Raw genomic sequence first — 23846 nt, 5'->3', positions numbered from 1 at the left:
GAAGACTGAGTGTTTTATGTCAACTCAACAATTATTATAAACCAAAACCCACGATGTGTTATTGGCGAAAAATCAGAATATTCAGCATTAAAACTTATTCTGTTGCAGAGGGTCTTTAAACATGAATGGTTCCAAAATGTCAATAATATCGATAAGTCTGTTATTGAAAGTTTCATTTAATAAAGCATTGGATTTAGAGTTTAATGAACTCTTTCTGTATGCAGTTGTTCCAAACTGAACTTGATGCGGTAATTTAACTGTTTCTATTCAACTACTAATTGTGAGTTTATTGTGTACGCCAAGATTTTTGTGCCTATACATAAAAACTACTGGATAGCACTAAAAGAAAATTATTTTGACACTAATAGTTCAGATTAGTTTGTCAAATGACGGGATAATTGTATGCTACAACGAATTGACACGAAATGTTAGTGATATGTTATAAACAAAAACGACATCCATCAGGTTTCTGACCAAATGACCATAATAAAAACATGATCTCTCAAAGCGTTACAGCATGACAGAAAATGGGGGGTTAGAGCTCTTAGTAGCTCATAGCTTGTGACAATATGTATGTAACGACACGCCATCTTCCTTGCATATGCTTGCAATTACGCCTGTGCAATAATTTCACCATGACAATATTCACTACATCATACAATACATAATCAAAGGATTATTTTAGTCTCCTATATATAGACTCTATTACACACTCTGTAATAGGGTTATTATAGCGTATTGCTGTAATAAGAGCTATTATGCCTATTATGGCGATGGCATGTGAACCGTTATTAGTGTTAGAAATACTGCATGTGTATGCCTCAACATGCTTCAAATTCATTGCCCGACGTTGTAAGGACCTATTTTTTACCTTAAAGAATTTGAAGCGTTAGAGTGTTCACGAGTTTTTTTTTTAAATAACATTAAATGATTTGCACGTCTGCTCTGGCCTCTTTTATTAAAACATGGGCATTTAAAATATGTTCATCTTTAAAACATCTAAAAATAAAAATTACATTTTCCCCTAGAAATCTATTTATTTGTTTATTTTATGTTATTCTAGAGTTATTTTAGTATTTTATTTTATTTTCTAAAGTTCCCCACATAAGCAGTGTGTTATTAGTTTATTTATTTATTTATTTATTTATTGTAAATAACTAGATTTAACACCAGAAGTGCAAAATGTTCAGAAAAACAGCGATCAGTTATTTCAGTTTATGTCATATATTTACTTCAACAGGCCTACTCAGGCCAACATTTTATCCCTTTATTTTTTTATTGGTCCACACTTTGCCATCATGAGTACGAAGTGTAAACATTTTTATTACGCCTTTTCGCCAATGGGTGTCGCTATGTATGCTTGTTGTGCCCACATCATCCACTGAGATTCCGCTAATACCCTGGAATGTAGATTTTATAATGTTAAAATCTACAAAGCGTGATAGAACCCAAATGAAAGAGTACAAATCTGTGAATTTATTATTTTTATTTAATTAAATATCCGTACTAGGAAAATTTCAGATGGATTTGTATTAAAAAACTAAATGGAAATTCAACTCTGGGGATTTTTTGTGCATTCTCAAAATAACCACACAATAATACCAGTTCATTGTTTTAAAATAAAAATATGCAATATGCCATAAAAACTGATGAATTACCGTAAAAGAATTATCTTATAAGCTCTTAAAAGACTTCTGGGAGTCAAACAGTATCCCGCATCTCCAAATCTTGTCAACTGCTTTCTGTAGCTCGCATGATTACCTATCATTTTGACTCGGGGTTTTTTGATTGGCTTTATTTAGGATATTAATTATTCAAAAAACAATAATATATCGAAATCAAAAGCGTTGTATTGGCATTTCAAAAGCTGTTGTCGTTTACTTACAAAAATAGCAAACTCATATTCTAACTATTTTGTCTTAAAATTAAACGAAATATTTAAAGTATAGGCTAATGAAATAGCTACAACAATTTTACTTGCCCAAAAAAAAAAAAAATTAAGAAGACACTGGTGGCAAAAGAACGACTTAAGATAAATGACTTGAAATAATTATAATTATAATTATAAATTATAATTTTATTATATTTTTTTATTTCAGTTTCGGATTTAATAGATGCAATGAAGTACCTTAAAACCTGGTAATGCATTTACCCATATACTGTTACTATTACACTACTACTCCTATAATAATAATAATAATAATAATAATAATAATAATTGTATTTTTATATTGCTTGATTTATTATTATTATTATTATTATTATTATTATTGCAATAAAATTAGCTGTGGGTTTTTCCTCACATTTTTTGTTTATATACAGAAACAATACATAAAACTTGAAATTTCGTCCACTTTCTTTCACCACTAAGGACATCGCCTGCTGTTTTTTTAACAACCAATGAAATAGGCGACCAGTTATTATCTATGAGATTATGACTGCTTAATATCAGGATGTATTGTCAGTATGCACTATAGGATAGCATTAGCATTGTATTGAAGCTTTAAGTGAAAACTTGAACGTTAAAAGACAAGACAGTTTAAACAGCTGATAATAAACTTCAATTATTGCAATAGTGACTTTTTATGATGCACAATCACATTGAAAGTTTATTATTTTTTATTTATTGAGATATTTTAATCCGTCTAAAACAACAAGGGAGGCAAATACAACACCCGGGCAAACTAAACAATAAAGAATTATTCTGAGTGACCTTATAACGTAAAACGTTGAGGAGAATGACGTCAAGACGCATGCGTGCGTACGGCTGAGTGGAGACAGTTAGCCAGTCAGAGCTTCCCTTGCGTTGTGGTTTGACATGTTGAGAAGGTGCAACATAGCAACGGTTTCTGGGCGCGCGCCTTGTGGATGCGGAACTGAGAGCGTGCGTTTCCGAGGCAACGCAACTCATCACGGCGCTTTTTCTTTCACAAACCTGCTGGTCAGTTGAAGATGTGGTGATTGTCCTGGGCTCCGATCCTGCCCTTAGTACGCGTTTACTTCATATTGCGCTGCTCATCTCTATCAAAGGATAATCTTTCTTGACGCATCTCAACTGTGACTCAGCCCAAAGCAGTAAGGTAAAAATGTCTGATCAGTAAGTTATTTAAAGTGTTAATATGACTCTTTGTCTAGCTCAAACTTAAACTGTCATCAAGGAGGATTGTATATTTAATTGTGTGATTATTACTTGACTGCTGGTTAACGCTGCAAACAAGCCCCAGCTGTCGGGCTGAAAATGGGTTAAAAGATGTTTGTTCGTTTGGTAGGCTCCAGGGGAAAACTATATGTTATTTTACTTTTCTCTGCATTGTATCTCTGCATTGCATAGGCTGAGATTAAAAGTAGTGATCAGTTGACAATGCTAAGGTTATTTGAGTTCCTGCACCCATATTAGCATGGGGTAGGCTACATGAGACACAGATAAACCTGATGTCAAGCCAATAAACTGAGCTTAATACAGAAAGCAGAAAAGATTACTATTTTAATTAAATCTGGGTAATTACCTAAAGTCTCTTAAAAGACCATCAAATGCTTAAGGACTGGGAATGTGGATTAGGTTTAGGCTACTGGAATGTGTATGGGCATTGTATTTTTCATTCTGTATAATATTCTTAAACAACTCTCTCTTGCAGCAAAAAAGTAACTGTGTAGCTATTTAAAAGACAACCAGTTGTTATGATATAGCGTTTATACTATATCAAAGTTTATTTAATATTGGTCTATGCAACAAAAAAAAAAAGCCTCTGCTGGTCATCAATTCATAATCAGTATTTTTGTAGCTCAAAAAAAGTCTTTTGCTCAGAGTTAATGTGCCGCATTTTAACCAAATTGTCCCCATGATTTAATCTCCACGGGTGCTCAGAGATGAAATATTGAGCCATAGGGCTGTGGAGGTAATCCCCGCTCCTCCAGAAAAAAGCAAACAGTTGTGCGATTGTTGCAGGAGCCTGGGAAAATGTCCCGGAGCGCATTGACGCCCGAGTCTGTTGTTCAGAAAGACTTTGTGTGCTCTCAGACGCCATTGTCATGTTAATGAGCGCGTGCACGCTGTTGAACTTGATGTTGACTTCTTTCTTTTCGGCCTACATGTTCTTCCCCTTCTCGATCACTTGTTTGTGGGAAAGAAATATTCAGCAGAACTGCGGTGTGAAATTCATTAATCAGTTTTTTTTTCGGGGGGGGGGGGGGGGGGGCTGCATCGAGGCGTTATGGGCTGTTTAAGGCAGGACAGGTGGAACAGATAAACTATTGAAGTACTTGGTAAATTGCAGTGAGTTTTTTTTATACTAACCGACTATTACCCTTTACTTTTGTCTTTTGGGCTTGTAGGTGTGCGTAAATGTAAAGAAAGTGTAATTGACTAAAAATACATTTACGTGTGTCTGTGTGTGTTTGTCAAAAACTTTCTATATAATTTTGTTCTCATTATTAATAGAAATATATCTGTGGTATGACATATTTTAGGAGAATGACATACCATCGAAATATAATACGTATAATACGAATTGTGCTGTGATTTTTACCTACGCTTTTAAGAATTACGTATTATTATTATTATTATTATTATAAAAACTAAATATATGCACTGCAAAAAAAACCTTTTTTTAGAATTTTTTTACATAATTTCTGACGAGGTCAGATGCAGTAAAAACTACATTCGTTGTGACTTTATCGTGAAATCGAAAAGAACTTACAGTAAATTAAAGAGAGCGGAAGTGATTTCAGCACCATGGACAGGGGCATGATAGGTTGGCGCTTTACCGCCGTAAAGAACTTATCCATATAGAAGGGGACAGAGAGAGAGAGAGAGAGAGAGAGAGAGAGAGAGAGATCATGTGACCAAAATTTTAGCCTGAAGCTTAATTATTTCCAGGTAGTTGAAATGCTATTGCTTACACTTCTCGGCATTAGTCGTATACAACAAAAGAAAAAAAGCGTTGATAACATTTTTATATTGGCAAAAATAAACCTGTATTTATTTCTGAAATTACTTAGCTATTTTGTCATATTGCTATATCATTTGCAACAGGACGTGACGTAACAACAGGATGCTGGAGATCTTGCAGAAAGGTGTGTGTGCCTGTGTGTGTGTGTGTGTGTGTGTGTGTGTAAGAGAGAGAGCGAGAGAGAGATTTTAATACTGTTTCTTCTGCTTTATGGAGGAATAATTAGATTTGTGTTATGGTTCGTATTTTGTTTTGTTGCTGTTTTAATATTTTAATATTGTTGTGAGTCCTCATGTGCATGTATAGTCAAAGATAGGCCTGTGGAACCGGGTAAAGTAAATCACCAGAGGTAAATTAAAAATACAAATATAAAAAAAAAAAAAAACAGTGTTGATTTCATGTTGTAAATCTTATTCTCTGATTCCTCCAAATACTCCAATGCCTGGTTTCAATATTCAATATTAAATATTGTATTATTATTATTATTATTATTATTATTATTATTATTATTATTATTGTTATTAGAATACATTCAAGCATGAATACATAGTTAATGTCGTCTTTTTATTTATACTTAGTGATCAATTTAAATACAATATTTACAACATTTTACCTGTTATTAAAAATTTAATTCACTAAAGCATTTTTTTTATCACTTTCTTTCCCTCCCTCTCTCTACCAGTGTCTTTGCCTCTCTCTCTTTCTCTCTTTCTCTCGCTCTTCATTTGTACTGTACAGTAAGCACGTCACATCGTGTCAGACTACAATATAGGCCTAACCAAATGACACTAAAACATAATAGAGTTGACGCGCTGTAATTATGTAGTAATTCAGAAACAAATAATAATAATAATAATAATAATAATATATATTATTTAATAATATATATTATTTAATAATATATATATATATATATATATATATATATATATATATATATATATATATATATATATAAGAAAAATAAAACAGGAAATATATAGTAGGCTGTGTAACAGGAGAGCAAACAAGGTATTTGGGTTCTCATTTTAAATGGATGCATTGTAGTTGAATAACAAAATCAGCGTTATCTTCTAACCACCATATGTAAGAGCATTTAGCAATAGACAGAGTGACCTGTTGCCTTTAGGTTATGACAATAAGCTACACTAAATGTTTCATTGGTATAATGAACAAATTTAGCCCCTTACCTGAAGATGTCTTTGTTGAATTTATTGTTAAAAGCGTAACCCCAGTTGACCCCATGGGTAATATCGCTTCTACATAGCTTGTGCGGGTTTTTAAACAGTAGGCTACATATCAAATGCAGAATAGACTCACTGAATTAAAAACATAAAAAATATATTGTTGGAGTTTTGAATGCGTGGTAACAGGCTGCTCGGTGTTTGAGTTTGCTCAGCCATGTGTTATCAATAAGCATGGCGAAATGGTGATGACATCACAGCGTGTTGACCCCCAGTGGCCCAGTCCTGCCCCCCGGGGGTGGCAGTTACAGCTCGTGTCGCTTTCCCTTCACGTCGTCCTTCTCAAAACTGACTAAAGATGCTCAAAGATCGGCTTGGGCTACCCTAATGGAGAAAACAACAGAAAATAACGTCGAGAACGCAGAGAAAGGAAAGGACGCTAATTTCGGTGCAAAATCGGACAAATAGGACCTTGCTAATGTTAAGAGTGCTCATAGTGGGATCCAGTTTACCCTCAAACATTTTAGTGCCTTATTTATTTTTTAAACACCATGTTTATTATAAACGCACGCGATCTAGGACGCAGTCTGATTTTTATTTCTGTCGTCGGGAGCAAATCGTGGGTTTGTAGCATCGTGTAACTTCTCTAGAGCTTCTCTTCCATCTGGACATGTGGAGTAGGACACACGTGGAAAGAAGGAATTTAACAGTAAGAAGGCATAAGTTGTTGTTGTTGTTATTATTATTAGGCTATTATTATTAGGCTATTATTATTAATAATACTACTAGTACATTTACAGTTTTTTTGCAGTTGTCTGTTCTAGTAACTATTAGCTATAGTTTTACCAATAAATGTTTAAAGGTTTCACATTTAAAAGGCAATAATATTATTTTTATTTTGTACTACAAGACTTTATTTTACACATTATGCATCATGACTATTTTCGATTAAAACGTCGTGATCGGGATTGAGGAGTGCACTGTGAATTGTGTTGACAATTTTGTGGTCTTATCAAGCAGCCTGCTTGTAAGTTGTATGATATCTGTAGTTTTAGTTATAGATTGTGGAACCTATATGATTGTAGAATATTATTGGTACCTAGCAACATCAGTAAAATGAACAAAAAAAAATCCGATCTGCTCATTGGTTGGTTGTAATTGGGAAATTATACTGTCAAGTATCAAGAGTTTACACACCGCTGTTTCACATCACATCACATCTCCTACATTACATTTAGCTACCAGTCATCTATGCTTTTGTTCTGTAATAATATTCATTCTTTGCTATTTTACCAGAATGCCGTTATATATACCTCAGAACTCAGTACTGTAAAACGATAGTCAGGTTTGTACACCGATGGCCTGGGGCTCTTTATTAGAGAGATAAATTACGAAGCTCTTCAGGGACACATTTTATTTAGTTACGAATTTGGTAAAACGTTTCAAGGCCTACTGTACCAGAGAAAGCCTCTCTCTCTCTCTCTCTCTCTCTCTCACACACACACACGCACGCGCACGCACACCTGGTTGTACTGCATTAAGGTCAGCGTTTAACATAAACCGTGTGTGTGTGTGTCTATATATACACTGCTGGGTGTATAATGTAACATCTAACTGCGTTGTGAAAAGCATTTTATTTTATGGCCATGTGCGCATATGCTGTATGAGAGTGCGCGGTGTGTGTGTGTGTGTGCGTGTGTGTCGGCACTGCACGCGAACGAACGCGACAGCTCCATGTGACCACAACAGAAGCTGCATATCCGGCACGCAGCGGTGCCTTTAAGAGCCATGGATTAGTTTTTCTCTTTGGTTATCTAGCTGTATGAGTTTTATGCGATATCATAAAGCTAGAGAACCGAATGTAGAAACTAATTCCCATCACTTCGGGCCGATTCCGATGCTCTTGGAATCGCGAGGAAAAGAAGGGGGAAGGAAAGCGAAGAGCGTCGGCGCTGAGCTCCGGGGATGTGCACGGGAGAAGCGGTGGTACACATCCCCACTCGCTACAGCAGCACCGCGGACGAGACGGTAGGCGACACCGGGACACTCGGTTCACTTCCACTCCCTGTCTGACTCATCATTTGAGGCAATCCACGTGAGGGAAATGTGTTTTATCTATTGCATGGTGCGTAAATGCAGGTGTCTGCCTCCCATAACCCCCGTGTTTAAAGCTCGGCATTCGCACTAGCTGGTTGCGCTTAAAGATCCGCGTTGCCAGATTGATCTACTTCATTCTTTTTATGCTGTTTTTTTATCACAAGGACTGGGACTTGATATACTTTAATCTGGATGTACAGTGGTTGATTGCTGTTGGGTTCATGACTTACACTCACCTGAGACTGGTTTTGCAGCCTATCAGGTTTGGAAAAATACATTCTGGCAACCCAGCATATATATGTGTGTGTGTGTGTGTGTGTGTGTGTATTTTCAGTATAATATGAGTAGGCTTAGACATTTAAGTAATGAAGAAGTACAGTCCTGTTCTGCAGGGTGTGTGGCACACATTCCACCATAGACCATGCTCATGACAAAAGGGTTAAATGAGTTCTTTTAGATGATTGGTCCGATCTTGTGTCACGTGGTCTAGTGTGCAGTCGCTCGTATATGCATCCATATATGCTAGAGATTATGGAAAAGCATAAGTCAATGTAAGCATAAGCCAGTGTGTGTGTGTGTGTGTGTGTGTGTGTGTGGTGTGCATATTGGAGTTCTCCTTTAATATGTGTAAATGTTGGGTTATTTTAGACCACAGTGGGTCCAAATAATAAGCCTGATTGTCTGTTAAAAGAGAGTTATTGAATAAAACAAGTATGCTTTTTAAATCTTGTAGTGTATTAGAAAGAACTGATAGATTGACATTAGATATAACAGAATGCTAAATCTGTAGTCAGCAAAGTTTTAAGCTTCAACATTGTTGGCCCATGTGACAAAATCATGAATGTTATACATTTTAGTGAAATACTGTTCAACACTGAACATTTTTCTCCGTAGTTATTTACAAGTTTGCATTTATTCTGTACTTGTTCAATTTAAAAGGATGCAATAAAGAATTTGTGATATGGATGCATATCACTGGATGTAGAGATTTAAGATGCAAGGTTACTAAACTCACACACTTTGAAATGAGTAAGAATTTACAAAACTCAATCCAGTATGAATGATAATGTTAGTACACTTGTATTACTCTGTCAAGATATTTTTGTGCAATCATCATTTTCTTACTGGAATATTAACAAACTTTTGGCTATCGAAAGATCTTTTTCGACTTTGTCAAGACAGACGTGGCCTTTTATAGAATTTCTGTACTCGCTGTTTCATTTTATGTATGGCATGCTGCTTACATAGATCAAATAGGTCAGAGTAGATCCTGTGCTGTGGAAAGCCATTGTGTAAAAAAAACAATCAGGTGTTTTAAGATCAGAGTGACATTGCATTTGTCCATGACCTTGAATGGATGAGCACATGTGCTTTAAATCCCTTATTTTGTTGTCATTATAAGCTTTGTAAGAAATCTATCATCAGGATACATGCTTTATGTTTTGTTTTAATCCACCTACTATTCTGTATGAACAAAGACATTTTACCCTTGTCATGAACATGAACTTGTAAGAAAGGGAATGCTGGGAATTTATATGAGTGAGAGGCAACACAGCAGGTTACTTGCTTACCATGTTGTCTAGAGCAGTTATATTATTTGAGTGTGAAATGCTAGCTTTTTTGCAGTAAGCATTCCTAATACATGACCTACAACATTACAAATTGCATTGCAGTTATATTTTATGTACAAAACTTCTTTAACAAGGATGCTACCATGAAAAATATACAACATAGTGTTTGGAAAATAAGATGTGCACAAACAGATTTCAAGTTCAAAGTGAAGTGCTTTAGGCTAAATGTCATTAAAAGACCCACATTCACATCTCTTTAGCTTTGCTGTTTAGCTTCCTCATGGAGAATAAGAAATGCAATGACATATTACAGATATTACGCATATGCCATGTCCATAATGACTGATGTAAATATGCCCCAGAGATGGACATTCAGTCTGAGGCCTGCCTGTCTGCATGAGGGGTGTCCCAGACGTTTTCCCACATTAATATGTGTCTGGGCCTGCAGTGAGAGCTGGCAGATGGAGTCTTGTCTTAGCACCTGGCATATGTAGCGCTACCATTGTCTACACCCATGACTAATCTCGGTTATATGTAACCAACTCTGAATTTCAATTTTGCTACAGATTAAAAATATATTAGTAGAAAAAGAAGGGCAAAACACATGTGTGCAGGTTAGAGAATGGGAATCTTAATTTAAGAGGATCTGTTTTTGGAAACAATATTTTGGTATATGGCTGTTGTTACAATATACAACTGATTATGGAAAAGAAAAAGGAAGCTACAACTATTATCATACAAATTGTGCATCTAATTTGGTTGATTGTTAAAGGAGGTAGCCTGAGTGTTATACGTTCCCAGTGTGTGGCTTGCTGTAAAAGGATGGCTAACAATGCGGCATTTGTGCTACATGCTGTTAAAATGTTCTCTAAGTAAAGGCTTGACAAAATTCAGTAAATACAACTGTCACCAGAGGAAAATGACATTCTGATATTTTTGTTGAGGTTTTTTAGTAACATTATTTGTAAGTAGCTAAAGGTGAGGTGGTCAGTACCTTAATTCAAATAATCCCATACACACATGTTTAACTGTGCATTGCATGTGTGAGGGTTCGTTTGCAGGTATTCACATGCTATTAGACAATCTTCCTATTTTAAACAGGCATTTTACCCATCTTATTTTAAACATTTTAATATAATGGATATCAACATAAAACAGTTCCGTTACTTGGAAGAGACTGTATTAATAATGCGTAGGCTATTTATGTTCAGCTTCTGTGATCTTTGTTTGCACAAGACTGGACATAGGATTAAAATTTTAGTTGTACGATTATAAGTCCAGTTACTTATAAAAAGAGTAACTTATATAAAGAAAAACACACACAAAACCACAATAAAAAAAAAAACTGAAAAGAATTTGCTCTGTTACATTGATATGATGTGGATATTTTAGCCTGCTTGGTTAAAAAAGGCATGTAGCATAGTTAAAATAAATCAAAAAGACTTCGCTGTTCCTTAGTGTAAAATAAGCTACATATTCATTTCATATATTTCTAATCGTGTTCTATTTAGGACTTTAGTCATGAAATACTCTATTTTGATTAATCTTAATTAAATGTAGCAATTCTGCTTTTTGTGCATATTCTTAGCAGTAAACTATGGTGTAAATGGTTAAAAAAAAATCTGGAGGTTCTTATTTATGTTTATTTGTTAAAGATGATTAAACTGTGGCAACCAAGGTTATAAATAAATGATTTAAGATTTTCTTTGCGCAATAACCTATCCCCCATGTCACACCACTAACACAGACACCCTTTTACGTCAGTGTAACAAAATGAATTTCACGCTGATGTACCACGACATATTTTTAAACGGACTAACTATTTTGGCCTGTTATCCTTCATTCGAGTCGAACCGGTGCAGTGAAATGGACTTTCCTCTCTCATTATCATTCAGTTTTCATTTTTCTCTTTTTCGCTTCAGAAAGCAAATGTCACTCATTTCCCGTCTGAGCTCGTGAATCCGGAGTGTGGTAGCTTAGCAACCGCCTCTGATCCATCAAATGAAACACCGTGTGCGTTATTACATCTCCAAGACTGAACAAGAGCCGCACTAAACTACACCTTTTAATCAGCTAAAGGTGAAGTTGAAGTTCCTCTCGCATAATATGGCAACAAAAGTTTTTACCCTAACCTTTTTTTTCAGAACTGTCCACCTACTTCACGTGACCTAGCGTGAGCTCGAATCACCTTGGTTCGGATTTACGTTAGGCTAAACAGACGCCTGGGGGGTAGGAGGTTAGCTTGGCTCTAAAATGGTCATTTGTACATTTTGTTTTTAATGCTTCCCCCCCGCAAAATAGAGGTCAAATTCGTCGTTTAATCCGGCACAACAAATTCCGCGTTTACGTTAGCTGTGTCCTTCAACAACAGACTGCTGAAATAATAATAATAGTAAAAGAGAAATAAGAACTTACATAATAATGTACCTCTGTTCTGCCTATGCACTCTCCTTAGTGCCGTTGGATGAGAGTCTGTATTTAATTAACATTTTCTTGTTTTTATGTTATTTTTTTCTCTATTGGACTAATTCAGTTTAAAAAGTTTCACATCTATTAAAGTTTGATTAGACACAGAAAACTTGGGAGTGATGCAGCACCTTTCTTTATAAAGTAAAAACTTGCTCTATTTTCCTTTCATTCTTTCTTTCAATCTCTCTCTCATATATATATATATATATATATATATATATATATATATATATATATATATAAGACTATATACAAATAATACAAATGGGTCTCACAGTGGTTAAATAATTTTTACTGTCTAAAAACTCACTGCTCACTTACTTGTATTATGTGTATTTGCTGTGAATATAAACATGCACGAACTGTATTAAAAAAAAGTCTGCCATCTAATTTATCTGGTTTATGTGAATTCATATGTCAATAGAATCCAAAGCCATATTGCTGTTTGCAGTGTGTGTGTGTGTGTGTATGTGCAAGGCAGCTGCATTATCAACTTGCCTAATTGTAAAGGTTTACTTGACCTTGATGCAGTAGACATGGCAATTGCTTTTTAAATAGATTAACAGAATTAGTGAGCAGTAATACAAGTGTGTTGTGAAATTGCTTATCACTTTTTGTGAGCGTCATCAACACTGATTCATGATTTTTTTAAACATGCATTCTTTTGGAGGTATATGTATTCACAAACAAATATATCTGCTTTGTTTTGTGCAGGAGATGTGCACCACAGCCTGAGATGCTGAATGTCAAGGCCAAAAACACAAACCAGATGCAAGAGTACTGGGTTTAGGTGAGTATTGAAGCCCCTGGGGCTTTAATATATCTGGCAATGTGACCTTGAGTTCCACTCTGACTTCAGTTATGCACAGAACTACATACTCAGAAAGCTATGCAGGTTAACACGGCAGAAAGAGATAGAAATAGGAATCTCATCGAACAGCATACTTGGTGCTAACGGCACCATGACGATTCATGCTCAGGAGATTTAGAAGTAGATTTGTATTATTTGAAGTAGATTGTTTTAAATGATGTGAGAAAGCAGCCATCCTCTTTCACGAAAAAAAAAAAGCTCGGTGCAGGATAGCAAACATTCAGGGGATTACTATGGCAACAGCATTTGAACTCGCTCATTGGTGGCAAACTGTAAGGCTGGGGAAAGTCACATGACTCAAGTCAGGAGTGAAATTCTTCATGGCGACGGCTCCTACGTTTATTTCACGGCTTCTGTTTGTGCTCATCCATAAAGAGATATGGCACTCCCCTGCACTAACCCATAGACTGCTTGTCATTTCTGTCACACACTGCAAATCTGTCATGATTTTCAAATCAAGATTTGCACTCGTTCTCAGGCTCAGGTTACAGTTTTAGGAACTGCCTGTTTTTGCATTCATAAATTGAGAGATCAGTTTAAACACAAACTGCCTAAACCTAAACTGAATCATTCTTATGTGATTCTTATCAGAATTCTTATGAAGTTTTATGATTCTTATGAAACTGCTGTAATTATTAGCAGTTAGTCTGGCCTGTTTTATTTACCTTAAAGTTAAAGTCATTTTAAAGCCACTTGGTTATTTGGGTGAGTTAACAGTAAGGAGCTCTACATTGAGATAAAGTATCTCGCCTGTGGTTGTGGTGATATGCATTTGCTCTTCATTTTCTTCCTACACTTTACCACATTATGCTCTAATCCAATTTTGTTAGTTTCCTTGCTGCAGAAAAGCCAGTGTGGAGGTCATTTCTGAAATCTATAGTTTAATTCTCATGTCCACCCCCCTATCCCTTTAAGATATTGCATGGGGTGTTTATAAGGTGTGCTCATGTGAAAAGGCTGTAAGGGTGGCTTAGTCCCTCACCTTCCTAATTCCCTTGCCTCCTTCTCTCCGTTCCTCTTACCCATCTTCCCTCCTCCCTCCATCTCCTCCACTTCATCCTGAAGCTCTCTCCCTCCAAGCCACTCCAGACCCGCTCTCTTCTTTTGCCTCACAATCTCAAGTCAGAGTTCAATGGCACATTTTTCCCTTCTTTTTCACTCCCCCACAACTCTAGTGGTTTTTTTGCAAGATGGGGGCAGGCACCTAGTCTGAACTTTAGCTGCAATTCTCCAGGCACACATGCATTGTGAAACACAGATTGAAAAAGAAATGAGTACCTTTTTCCGTCTTCTTCTGCCAGCACATAAAAAAATCTCAGACTTTGCTTTCTTACGCTCTCTCCTTTTGCACCAGCGTTTTCCTTTTCAACTAGAGTGGTCTTACAACGGTTTCCCATTTTTGCAGTATTTGGTGGCGAAAACATATCTAGGCACACTTGAAAAATCTTGTTGTGATGTTTTAAATGTACCCATTATTAAATGTAATCACAATCGTTTTTGTTTGTATGACACAGCCAATTAAATGCCACCATAGTAGTTAGTTTGATTTAATAATGAAAATATTTAATAATGAATTAATTAACTAACTAATTAATTAATGCTTTGAAGAAAGCATGTGTAAGTCCATATATGATTGGATGTGTTTCTGACTTTTGGGAACTATATCAAGTCCTCCTAAATTCTGGTCCTCAACGTGGGTTGTGGGGACATCCAGGAGTCTGCAGTGCTTAGCTGTTACAGTGATGGAAATCACAAGCCCCCAGTATCCAAGTTATTATATTACTTACAGTTATTATTATTTTACAATGAATGTATATTTTAATAATTTTATCCAGTGTCCTCTGTGCTCAAAATAAAAAACATCCTTCTACTAATTAGCTCAATTAGTTAGTAGGATTTCACGGGTGACATGAATTGAAACCATGCAGAGAGCTGTTGCGGAAATTTCAAACTCCAATAAATAGGAAAAAATATTTTGTTTATTAATGTGTAGGGTACACATTTAAATAATTAACCTACTACTGTTACATTTATTAATATATCTTGAAGGAAAATTTTTTTACAGTTAAGTGTATCCCTAGTTGAAAAAAAGGGTTTGATAACCCCTTCCTTAAGCTGCGTTTTTATACAGTCCTTAAATAATATTTGATACTACACGCAGTGTAATATTGTACTTTTTGGTAGGCTACAGTTCACAATTCAAAGTACATATTGAGACGTTGCTGTAGTATTGATCCAGTTTTGTAATGGAAGAATGTGTTGTGATCCATTTTGCAGTGTGGCTGACAAGGCTCTTGTAAAAATGGCCAGACATCCTAATTCTGTCACATTTGTCAGATCGTGACAGGAATTCTCCTTCTTCATCCTATTTCTTGAAGAAATGGAGGAGAACGTTAGCAGTACAGATCCATTGATCACCTACAATATTCGAGCGCATTAGTCACTGCAAAAGTGAAAGCTGAGGGTAGAAGAGCACAAACTTCCACACACAGCAGGCTTCAGCTCAGAGTGAGACCTATCATGAAAAGATGGCTTTCCATCATGAAGAGAAAGAAATCTCTCTTTTTTCAGTTTTAGGACAGAGAAACAGTCTGTGACATTGGCCTAGTTCTAGCTCAGCTTTGCCCAGAGGAAGAATTGAATTGAGGAATCAGAGAGAGAGGATCAGAGGGGACTCGGTTGCCTGTGGCTATCGCCCCCCACTCTATAGCATCTAACTACCTTTCAGCCTCAGCCTCCTCTCACCCTTCTTCTGCCTCACACATCTGAGCTGCCTGCTTCATATTAGCTCACCAAATCGAACGCAGAGAGTACACAGATCAATCAAAAGCAGCATTTTTGAAGCAATTAAAGTGAGAGAGATGAGGCTGCATAGCTAAACAAATTCTATATGAAAAGGAGAATCTATAAAATTGAGTGATTTTGAAATGCTGTCTGTACAAAAGTACAGTCGCTGGATATAAGTGCAATAAACTGTGCCTCATTACATGTAATGTTCTAGCTCAAGTCATGTATCGGGAAATAAACATTCAGTGTAAAATGACATTCAGAGCAGTTTTGTGTGGTGTACTGGGGATTCTCGGGGGTGTTGTTGAGAGAAGAGGCACATGTATCTTGTAGTTCATGTCTTCATTTTGTACACCACACCTTAGTTTACCTGTCAGAAGATGGATTTTTATAGGGGAAAACATCCTGTTAAAAGAATTTTATTTAGGTCTGCAATTTCTGCTGTAATTACTGCTACAGGAGAATGGCCCTACTAATGCTACTACTACTACTAATAATAATAAGAGGAAAAAGGCTTTCATTACATTATGGTCATATTTAACTATTTCTAGTAGCTTTGCATCAAAAATCATTTGCCTAAAAATAGAGGCAAAAACTTCAAAAGTATTTATAGTTTAGATATCAGTGCATGTCTGTCTCTGTAAGTTGATTTAAAGTAAATCTGTTGCATTATACAGCTTGAAAGCAAATAAATCTTTTTAAATTAATACGCTGATTGGCTGAAAGGCAAAGCTGGCCAGTGGCTGCTGCATGCGGAGTGAGCGAATGCTGACATAAATTAAAGCCTGTATATTTCTCCTTTCTTGCTTAAGATAAAGGTTTAAATAATGTCTTTTATTCGTTAAAGGGTAGGACAAAAACCTATTTTCCTAGAAAAAAGCTAGCCATTTTAGGCTGAAAAACATCTCCAGTGACTGAAGAGGCAGTTGATTTTCTCAGGAAGAGAATGGCCCAGGCAGGCCCCTCTGACAGCGCCATGCAACGCGCTGCTTCAATAGCGAGGTGTATTTCTGAAGATGGAAGGGGTGGGTGGGGGGTTCAAGGAGTGAGGGAGGAGGGGGAGGATGAGGGAAGCGCTGTGAAAAGGCAGCAGGCTGCAGCGTGAATGGGGGCAGCAGGGAGGGGGCGACGTCTCCGCTCCTCCATTGGCCGAATGCAGCAGCCGCAGCGGCTGTGAAAAGAGGTCTCCCCTTTTTCCCACGACCCCGCAAACGGGCCCAAACAGTGGCCCAGGCCCGTCAGGGTCAAGTCACAGCGCTAATATATACACTGGGCTTGTGTGCGCACAATACGGACACACAGCTCATTTATTCAGTGTGTGCAGACAGACATGTGCACACACAGCCACCTCCAGACCAAGACAGGGAGGGGGCAAGCAAGGACCCTGACACTAATTTTGATCACATTGAGGCCATTGTCTAGTTCTATTCCAGTTCTAGATTTTGCAACTTAACAAGCATTTGGTAGGGGTGGGACACAGACACACACACACACAAACACACACACACACACACACACACACACACTCAGTCAGATGCTTGCCATCCAGCCGAGCATTTTTAAAAAATAAATATGTATTATAATATTGAGGGTATTTAACTGAGAAAGCTAAAATTGAATGTATATTGAACAAAATGCTTTCATTATAGTCTTTGCTATCACTAATGAAATTACTGCATGGCTCAGTTAAATGCGACGTCAGCATTAGATGGTAAACTGAAAATGGCTTCAAATACGTTTCATAATTTGTGCATTTTGCTTAGAAAATAACTGTAGTTTTGCATGCGTTTGCTTTGAACACAGAGCAAAATCCCCTCAGCTTTGTTGTCTTAAAGACTAGAGGCTTGGTGGTGAAGTCACTAGACTGTCAAGGCCTTGGGAGGAACTTGACTGAGGCCTGTGTGTGTGTATGTGTGTGCGTTAGGGCTCTGCAGAATTACGTATGTCTCCTCTAAGACTGAAGTGCAGCAGAGTTTAGAGCGCCTGCTTTGACTGAAGCGTGAAAGACAGCTACTTTAGACAATGGCGAAGAGAGGGGACGGCAAGAGCACATAGCAACTCTCCTAGCAACTCCTGCACCGACAGGAATTTAGATGAGACCTCTGCTCTGTCTATAGTAGCCTAGGAGTATAATAAAAGGCAAGTATAAAACAACCAAGGCTTTCTGCTTTCTGTAGAAAAGTCTACAGACAGTTAAGTAGGGAAAGAAATATCTGTATAGCATATGCATGAAATGATACAAATTATGCTTTGTTTTCATCATATCAAGGTTATACTGTGTGCAGCAAAAGTGTTGATAATTTTATTTGATAACATTTTGCAGATTTTAAACACATTCCCGTGGCATCCTTTGTTTTGCTAATATGAGAAATATGTTCTGTGATTACATGCTTTATTATTTTTATTATAATAAAGATTACGAGGGCCACGTCTAGGCGAGTATATGTTTTTATGACCTCACAGTCCATTAGGGAATACAAACCTAACATTCCCTTCACAATAATGGGTGCCATCTTGTTAAAGCAGGTCATACACATTTAGGCACTGCGTATAACTCCATCCACACCACCCCTAACCACCCACCCACCTCATCCAGTTTACACCCTTTTATGGGACATTTGTCCCGTACTACGCCTCATTCTTTTAGTAAACAAGCACCAGCACACCAGCCATCTTCCTCTGTGCTTTCTTTCTCCTGTTCAAAGGCTCCTGGAGTGCAGCGAGACAAAGGGGAGACTCACTTAATTAGCTGGGCGAGAAGATGCATTGTGGCAATTACCCAGCACAATGAGGGAAAGCTCACGGCCTGTTAATTTGGTGTGGGGCTAGAGAGCGGTTCCTCAGGCCCAGAATAGCCCTTTGTTAGATACAGAGGTCTCGTAATAGATCACATAGACTTCGATTAAGGCTTGGAGAATCTTACGGCAAGGTTTTAGATGCGTGTTATGCATCTAAAGATACAGCTGTGGGCAGTAAAGTTTATATATACATGAAACACAGCCTCAACCCTCAGCTCCTCTTTGAACCGAACTGAAAATGTAAATTCCAAGGTCGGGATGCTGATGTACAGAGTCTATGTTAAGTAATTACAGAACTCCTGTTCATGCAGCTGCAAGGGGTCCTTACCCTAAGCAAAATGTTATACTTCCTTAACACTGATCTGTATTTTTTTGTGGGTTTGAGTGGGAGGGTTCTGGTGGTCGGAGCGAGATGGCGCATCGAGGATGCCTCTTTCCCAGTAGGGCCCTCAGGCAGTCACTTTCATGAAGTCAGATAACATTCTCCTCTCTTTTTCTGGAGAGTTCTTTAACCTTGATGAGTGCGATGATGGGGTCGGAGAGGACGCGAGTAGTGGGCAGCGTGGTGGAGATGGTAGCAGAGCTTGTGCTCACTCGCAGAATCAATACGAGAGCAGTGCGTGTTGGGAAGCTGAGCACCGAGGGAGGTGGGAGTAGGGAAGTCCCATTGAGGCCTGTAATAAGTCGTCCACGCTGCTGTTTGTGTGTGCGTTCCTACAAAGACTGTCCTATTACAGAGCTACAGTATGAGTTGCATTAAAATAACTGCACAAAATAGAGTTTCAGGGGTTGATAATGTCATGATAGGAAGAGTTTTACGATATGCAAAAAGTGTCATGACACATAGGGTTGCTGAGAGACTGCCTGCAAAAATAGTTTTGCTCAAAAAACTGTATGTTAAAAGCATTTCAGACTATAATATTTCAAAAAGAAAATTCATACTGTATTTAAGATACCATATTTCAGAAAAAGTGTATGTGAAAGAAATTATCATGCAATTGTACCACAGAGAAGGTAAAAAGGTGAGGAAAGCTTTAAAAGTAGTTCTTATTGTAACATACTGAAAACGACAGGTTTATATTAATGTACTCGTTCTAATACATCATAACTTTTTTAGTAACTACTCAGTTAGATGTATGTGTCCAGAAAATGATTGGTTTCTCAATATCTCATATATATATATATATATATATATATATATATATATATATATATATTATAATTTACAGAGAGTTGAATGACTGTATATCTTTGCTATAACATAAATATAAACAAAAATATTTTTACATATTTAACTGTTTAAATGGTTAAAATAGGATGTAGTAATAAATAAATAAATAAATCTCAAATGTGGTGTAAAAGGAATAACACAGCTCAGACCAAGCTGCTGTGAAAAAAAAAAGTAATCCTGTACTTTATGTTGGGCCAGGTCACCCCACCACAGCATGGATTATTTTTCTAAAAGAGCGTGGCCGCTCATGTACTCAGTAATCATGCTTAAATAGTTTTAAACTGTTTTCCTGTATGATTAAAACTGTTATAAAATATATTCTTTGTGTCACATTAATAATTCACGAAAATAGCTATTACATTTGCAGTGTGTTACAGTGTAATCTCAACGTTGCGCAGCCCTAGTTGGAGTTCTTACAGTTCATGCCATTGTCTCTGACTTCACTAGGAGACCTGATCTTTTTTTTCCGAAAGTCTCTGCAGTTATCCGTTCTGATTGAAGGCGTATTTAACCATTAAACATAAGGAGTAGTCACAAATAAAATATCATGTTACACCTGCCCACACTGCACTGCCTCAGTTTTCACTTTCAAGGTTGGAGGAACCCGATCTCACAAAGCATTTGTACATGTTTGAATGAGTAATAGTGAAGTGGTCGGATTTCTTTAGATTTCATATTACAGAAATTTCTAAGATACACGTACAGATGCTAATCCTAATCTTAAGCATCATGAGTTGAATCCTGTGAATTCCTAGAGCTTTCTTTTGTTATTATTCAAAAGAATAATCTAATGATTATCTATCATTGTACTGCTGTGTGGTCTGAATGACATGTCACATCCCTAATGCAACCATATTCAACCATCTATACAACAAAACGAGTAACTGCAAATCATGGTTTCTTGTATGGATCATAAAATTATTTTTTTATTAAAAAGTCTTGCAAAACTTAATGTCACATTTATAATGTTGATAAATCACATCCATATACCTGTTATATGTATAGGAATGTCTGACTTTTAAATATCTGCTTTCTCTCTAAAAGGACATGTAGATGTGAGGCTTGTGTAGGCAGTGAAGACATACTTGATATATGTCTTTGTCTTGTTTTGTGCACTCTTACCTCAAGTTATTTAATAAACATCTAGATTTGTAATATTGTGTATAGAAGTGTAGTAAAAGCCCTTTACGATGTTTAAGGAAGTCCTGAGCTCCACATTTTTAGTACTTCTGCTCTCACTTTCACATCTTTTTTTGTCCAACCAGGCCATTTTAGCCTGCTTTCTTTCTCATTCTTTCATCATCATATCCCTCCTCTAATCCTGTGTTAAACCCCTGAGTCTGTTACTCTCTCTCTCTCTCTCTCTCTCTCTCTCTCTCTCTCTCTCTCTCTCTCTCTCTCTCTCTTCATCCTTCTCTGTCATCCTTACTCATATTACCCATTTCTTCTTTCTCTTGCTCAGGGCCCTTTACTCCTGCCCAACTTAGCTAATTGAGTTGGTGAGAAGTTAACCGCCCCCTTCATTGGCAGGGAAGCTTGCTAACCCTCCCTCACAGGAGTGTCACATTGTCAGGTCCCTTTCGCCCCGGTGTAATCCCCTCCACTGGGACAATGGAACAGCCCACTGGCCACTGAGATACATTATGCCACCCCAGCCCCCCCAAACAGAGAGCTCCCGGATCATCGAGTCCCGCTCCATCCAGCTCGACTCAGAGCTTCAAAGCTCCGGGCCGAGTCTGTGCACCTCGTTACTTATTCATGTGGGCCTGGGAGAGGAGAGAGGGTCCGCTGAGATGAAATGGCAGCACAGAGAAGATGTGGAGAGCTGAACAGCTCCCTGGTGGGCTCCAGCGGCGAGTACGGAGAGCACGAGCCACCACCTGCCCTGCTCTGATCTCCAACATCTACATCAAACATCTTGTCTCAATAACGCAACCTATTAACAGCAACGACCACAGCTGGGCTTCACTGCTACACCCCTGCTGTAGGGCTTTTGCTTTGACAGGGCTGGATGCTCAGATTTCTCTTCCCTGATATTTCAGCTGAGATTTAAGGACCTTATGTTAAATCCTAATCCAGTGATTGAGACATTAAAGTCCCACACAGTCCCTGGAAAATATATAAAGGCATATAATGATAGTGTTAATATGCAAAATAAGCTCTGTAACATGATGGTGAAGAAGTGCTGTGGGTTGTGTTAAAATCGGGGGCATGGCTTTAGCTTCATGTCAATCAGAGGGAGAAAAGGAGGTTGGGTTGCCATGGGAACAGATGCTGAGTGTTAACCAGAAGGAAACAAACAAAGTAGTGCTCATAAAAACCTCATAAAAAGCAGGTTGAATCTGTGTGTGTGTGTGTGTGTGTGTGTGTGTGTGTGTGTGTGTGTGTGTGTGTGCATGCTTCCAACTTGTCGCTGTAGAGAATATTAAATGAACCTTTCTTTTCTCACTTAAGTCTATACCACATGACTGTTGGCTCAAAGAAAGACTTTGTAGCTTTGTAGTAAAATCACATGGTTTTATGTTGCTGGTGCTCACATTGGTACTTTGATAGTTCATTGCAAGGAGGTTTTGTTTTATTATTATCTGCATGCTATAGTATGTAGTTCCCAGTGTACCCTCTCTGAAATCGTAAGCCCATGAGTAAAGCTTAACTCCTAACTCTGCCTGGTGGTCCTGCAGGAAGATCCCCCTGCCACTAAATTTGGTATGCTAACATATGCTAGTATTTTTGTCCCCATCAATCCTATCCTGTTCCTACCTTCCTCTTCCATGCAGTTCTCATTCTGTACTCCATCCAAGACCCAAGGATAGGAAATTGAGTGAAGTGACGTGAATCTTCTGGTAGTTAGGCCTTATTTGCCTGATTTCAGCCATGAACCCACTGCATCAGCTGCTTTCACTCTCTGTTTCCTTTCATTCCTTCTTCTGTTTGAATGATCCCTATATTGCATGGCGTTTTGCTGTTCCTTGTGCATACTTAAATATGTAAAGATATATATTTAAATAGTCTGCTAAATGTAAGCTTCACCTTAAATTTGGATTTTTGGTTTTCCCTTTTGTGTGTGTCTCCCCCCCTTCAAATGCCTCTTTAGCTCCATGCTGGGCTGCTTCAATAATATTTATAGCGCAATCTTTATCTCTCCAGCCTCTCTTTTCTTTTCATTTTTTCCCCTCAAGTCCAGTGCCATGGGGCAAACCCTCCTACCCTCATTTCCCTCCAACTCCCTCTGTGTTGCCCCTGGCCCCCCTTTCCCTTCAAGCTGACAGATAGACAAACGCACCGTTCTCTCTTTCTTTGCCTTTCACCTCTCAAGCCTCCCTTCGTCCATTCTGCTGCTTTGACACAATGCTGGCTCTTTCTCACGCAGCCGTCCGACCGCAGCCCTGAACTAACAGTATCACTGGGGCTGTCTCAATGCCGCCGAGCACCATTGTGCGCAGCCAGAGGGGAGTTAACACCCATGTCTGAGCTCAATGAATAGTATTATTGTGTCTGAGACACAACCCTGGTTCCACCCCATGCCCATCTGAGCTACGCTGCCCCCCTTTCCCCCAAACTCCCCCAAACTAACCCGCTTGCTACAACTTAGCAAAATTATTTACTCCTTTATTTCTTCTTCCTTTAAAAACCTGCACCAGTTTTCTTTTTTAACTCACCAGGGAATGCTTTTATGAACATAATTGACTCTGAAGTCTATCAAAATATAAATCATTTAATAATTTTGATCAAAATAACAGCCTAAAAGAAGATAAAAAATGTTTCAGATGTGACAAGTATAGACTTTCTATATTCTATTTACAATGCACAATATTTTTGGCCAAAGAATCTTTTTTACTGCAAGCAAAGAAACATCAGAAGTAGTGGCAGTAAGTGCACTTGGCAGGCT

The 23846-nt window shown here is 37.7% G+C and overlaps 1 long non-coding RNA gene across 4 annotated transcripts in view; it reads left to right on the top strand.

The window, feature by feature from the left end:
* Positions 1 to 23846, top strand: part of LOC128543494 (uncharacterized) — a 37328-nt gene that overhangs the window by 841 nt on the left and 12641 nt on the right. The window contains exons 1-2 of one of the 4 annotated variants that reach the window (XR_008365726.1): positions 2868 to 3080; positions 12985 to 13060. This is a non-coding gene — a long non-coding RNA (uncharacterized LOC128543494). Of the gene's footprint in view, positions 1 to 2867; positions 3081 to 6539; positions 6843 to 8137; positions 8162 to 12984; positions 13061 to 23846 lie in introns of those variants that run through there. The other 3 variants (XR_008365728.1, XR_008365727.1, XR_008365729.1) reach the window with 3 other exon arrangements.

Source organism: Clarias gariepinus, chromosome 15 (genome assembly GCF_024256425.1).
Source record: "Clarias gariepinus isolate MV-2021 ecotype Netherlands chromosome 15, CGAR_prim_01v2, whole genome shotgun sequence".
In the NCBI taxonomy this organism is placed as follows: Eukaryota; Metazoa; Chordata; class Actinopteri; order Siluriformes; family Clariidae; genus Clarias; species Clarias gariepinus.
This window is presented reverse-complemented; position numbering and strand designations above follow the sequence as displayed.